At 49.9% G+C, this 3,872-nt stretch overlaps 1 protein-coding gene across 1 annotated transcript in view; it reads left to right on the top strand.

Moving 5' to 3' along the window:
* The window catches only part of MAN1A2 (mannosidase alpha class 1A member 2), a 290,151-nt gene that overhangs the window by 107,576 nt on the left and 178,703 nt on the right, over positions 1-3,872 (top strand). The gene's annotated exons all lie outside the window — the stretch shown is intronic.

The following is a 3,872-nucleotide window of genomic DNA, read 5'->3' as shown; positions in this document are numbered from 1 at the left end:
TCCCCAGCGGTGACAGATGTACCAGCAGGAGCCTGAGTCATTTGCGCCCTGGGCCATCGCCTTCCACACCCTTGCGATGCTCCCTCTCTTCCCCACAGCTCTCGCACTCGGGGGGGTGTGGGGGTTTGTGGGTCGGTTTGGTTCTGGCTGGGAAGAGAAAGTCCCGATCATGAACACGCTCCCCACATCTTCCCCATGACGTTTAGTCCATGGACTCTCCCTGTACCACACTGCCCTTCCTGCCATCCCCAGGACCAGCAGCAGAGGCGTCTAGGAAGATGGCAGAGTCTGCAAAAGAGAGAAATTAAGCGAGGTGTCAAAGTACCCAGTGAATCTGAGGTAGTCGTCAAGATTATGGGGGCAGGTAGTGACAACGAAGCGTAGAGAAGAACGTAGCCACGTGGCATGAATGCAGAGTAGTACTGGGCTGGAAGCAGCGTGGGAACCTGGGACAGCACTCCCCTCCCACCTTCTTGCTCTTTGGTTCATGGGACTAAGAGAAATTCTCAGCCTCTGTTCCGCAGGCTATCGGAGCCACAGTGTAGTCAGGGAGGGTTGGGCTTCACGCCAGATCAGGAAGTGGAAGAAACATCCACGGAAGTTGAGAGAGTCTTTATCGTGAAGGTAATTCTGCTTGAAACTGAAGAACACACAACAGTTCCCTGCACTTGGCTGCCCAAGCTCCACCCCTTGCGGTCTGGATGCCAGTCCTGTGGGCACAGTTATCCTTTGTCCTCTGGGAACAGATCTCTCTCCTCTCTCCCTCTGTCTGATGACTTTTCCTGTCCCTGGGTGTCTTTTAACTCTACAATCTTGTTATTCCCAATCCTTTTCTCAATCTAAACATTTTCCTCCTCTAGCCCCAAACTTTAGATTCCTCTTGGATTTTTGTCATTATCTTCTAAAGCCAAATCCCGTTTTTCTCTCTTGGGAGAGACTAAGGTATATTCTGTTGACTTATAAACGTATCCGCTACACGGCTACTCCTTCAGCAGTCTGTCCCAGACTCACGGGAGAATTGGAATTCTTGACTGGTCAGCGAGAGGAAAGCTGCCTGTGAGGGCCCTCTTCCAGGCGTGCTCTGTATGCCCATGACCATCGTGCTCAGAGGTGCTGTGTCCATGAGACTTATCCTTTATGTGAGTAGGATTCAATGGGTGGGCGTGCAGGAGGAATAGGTATCATTGTTCCAGTCCTGGCTTTGATTTCATCCTCCACATTCTGAGCAAGAGAAAAATAACCCCAAACCACCTTCCTACTTCCTCTTCTACTTGGTTACCTCAGTCTTTCTCCATTCATTCTTTTGGGGTTCACACCACTAGGTGGCACAAGCTAGAGTGAGAATTCAGTGAGTCAGAATATGGGAAAAGCCTGGGACAGTGTCTTACATGCAACACGGGCTTATCTTTTGGAATTGGGGGCTTCATTTCCATAAAGGTTTGAGTCAATTAAAGGACACTTATCATGCATACACAGCAACGTGGGAAATAGATAGAAGAAGCATATGTAGTGGGCTGAATAATGTCCCCCAAAGATGTCAGATCCTAATCCCTGGGACCTGTAATACTGCCTTACTTGGAAAAGGGGTCTTTGCAGATATGGTTAAATTAAGGATCTTGAGAGGAAGAGATTATCCTGAATTATCGGCTGGGCCCTAAATGCAATCACATGTGTCCTTATACGTGTTCATCCTTATACAAGGAGGATGAGGAAGATAAGACACACACAGAAGAGAAGGCAATGTGAAGACATAGCACAGGCAGACTTGAGGATGCTGGCCTTGAAAACTGGAATGATGCAGCCACAAGCCACGGAATGCCAGCAGCTACCAGAAGCTGGGGGAGGTAAGGGCCAGATTCTTCCCTAGAGCCTCAAGAAGGAGTGTGGCCCTGCTAGCTCCTTGGTTTTGAAAAGGAGGTGAGAATTGGGTTGTACTGACTTGATCATACACACACACCAAAATACAACAAACAATGCAGGGCGACAGGGTGAAATTCAGCATTGAAGGCCACGCCATCCAGCAGCAGCGTCTCATAGTGAAGATGGCTTAGTTCATGTGGAATCGTTGGCGGTCATCTGACGCCTCTCACTCAGCGCTTGCTTGCCGGCTCACCTCACACATGACCGCCCCCCCCCCGCCCCGCCTTGAGGTGACAAGGCCCGGCACAAGGACCAAGTGGAACCTCAAGCTCAACAGAGATAAGAGTTGCGTTGAGGCACCAGGAAGGAAGTCATTCTTGGAAATATTGCTGGGGCTGCAGCACGTGCTGGGGGTGAACAGAAAAGGCATAAAACTGACTTCTCGTTTGAGCAGCCCCGCTGGACAATGCGCAGGTCCAGTGGCCAGGATCTCATTGATGTGCTGGCCTCGGACAGAACCGGAGGTAACCCAGCAGTGGAGAGGCAGGTGGGCTCCAGGAGAGTGACTTGGGGACCACAGAATCCTGTGACTGCTGGCAGGTCATAGACTCCAGGATATGGTTCCATCAGAGCCCCGAGGATGGTGATGATTTATTTCCTCTTTAGGAGGTAAATATTATTTCATCGCAGAAAGGAAAGAGCGCATTTAATTTCATTGGCCTTACCAGTAAGAACGTGAGAAATGCTACGCTAGGTCATGAGAATGAATGAATCCTCTGAGCATCAGACCGAGATGGCTGACGGAGGTACCAGTGGGCTCTGTGGGAGGACACTCTTAAAAGGTTGCGAATAAGTGTTTTCCCCAGAACACCTCTGACTCCCCTAAAGTATGATCCGTTAACACCATTAGCATCCATTAGTCTTGTGATCCTTTGATTTGAGGATTTAGGGCAAGGACGCTGGCCATTTTATCTCCTGTTTAGACATTGGAGAAACCAAGGCTTCCATTCATAATTAAGACTGGTCAATGGGGCCTTCACAGTACTTACCAAGCAGCCCTTGGTTAAGGTCCCTGTCAACTCAAGCACTGTCCAGGCGCCAGCTTATTTCCTGTTGCCCTCTGCTAGCAAGAACAACGTGAGGTCTCCCAGTGACCGGTATATTGTGCCACCTCTGATTGCGATGGTGCAGCCTGAATGAACCTCCCTGTGATTCAGAAGCCGATGGGCCCACGTGTCATTACAGGTGTGACTGTCCTCTTCTCTGCCGGGCACAGGGGAGGCCGTTGCAATTACTACACAGATTGCTTTCCTATCATTTGATTGAAGCTTCAGGGGGAAGGGAGTTTGTTAATGTAATTTCTTCCTCAATTTCTCGGTCTAGGAAAACTGGCAGCAGAGCCAGGCACAATCCAGCATTATTCATATTTCCATCCTTCACAGAAAGTATAAGTAGAGCACAGAAGTTTTGACATGGATCATAACCACGGAGTCAGAGGGATTCTCCAAAGACCCATCTCGTGGAAATCAGTTGGCCAAGAGGATCTGGACCCGCAGATGCCCCTCCAGGCCAGTATCCGTCAGAGTGCCGTTCTGGTGTCTGTCCCTGTCCGCATCCAGCCAGTGGGTAAGGTAGAGGAGGGCCTTCTCCCTCTCGTGGCTGGCGTGAGGGTGGGCGTTGCAGGGCGAGTTTGCACGTCACCCTATGGGTCTCTAGAAAGGGAGCCCCAGTGTGCATCAGACCCACGAGAAACGAGAGCTTCGTCTCCAGTGCACTGCCATGTTATTCTGTCCCAAAGCCCACTTCGCATCTGCCGTTAGTCAAGTCTGTAGAAGGCAGGAGATTTGTCAGGCCAGCTTTCTCACGGTGGCTTTTAGGTCACAGCACCCTGGACTAGACATAGCGGCATGATTCCATTTAATTCTCCTCGTCCAACCAATAAACCAATAAAGGATATGTACTGAAGTACCGAAATAGTAAGACATCAGAAAAAAATCTAAATATCCGATAAC

This window comes from Pteropus vampyrus, unplaced genomic scaffold (genome assembly GCF_000151845.1).
Source record: "Pteropus vampyrus isolate Shadow unplaced genomic scaffold, Pvam_2.0 Scaffold6, whole genome shotgun sequence".
In the NCBI taxonomy this organism is placed as follows: Eukaryota; Metazoa; Chordata; class Mammalia; order Chiroptera; family Pteropodidae; genus Pteropus; species Pteropus vampyrus.
This window is presented reverse-complemented; position numbering and strand designations above follow the sequence as displayed.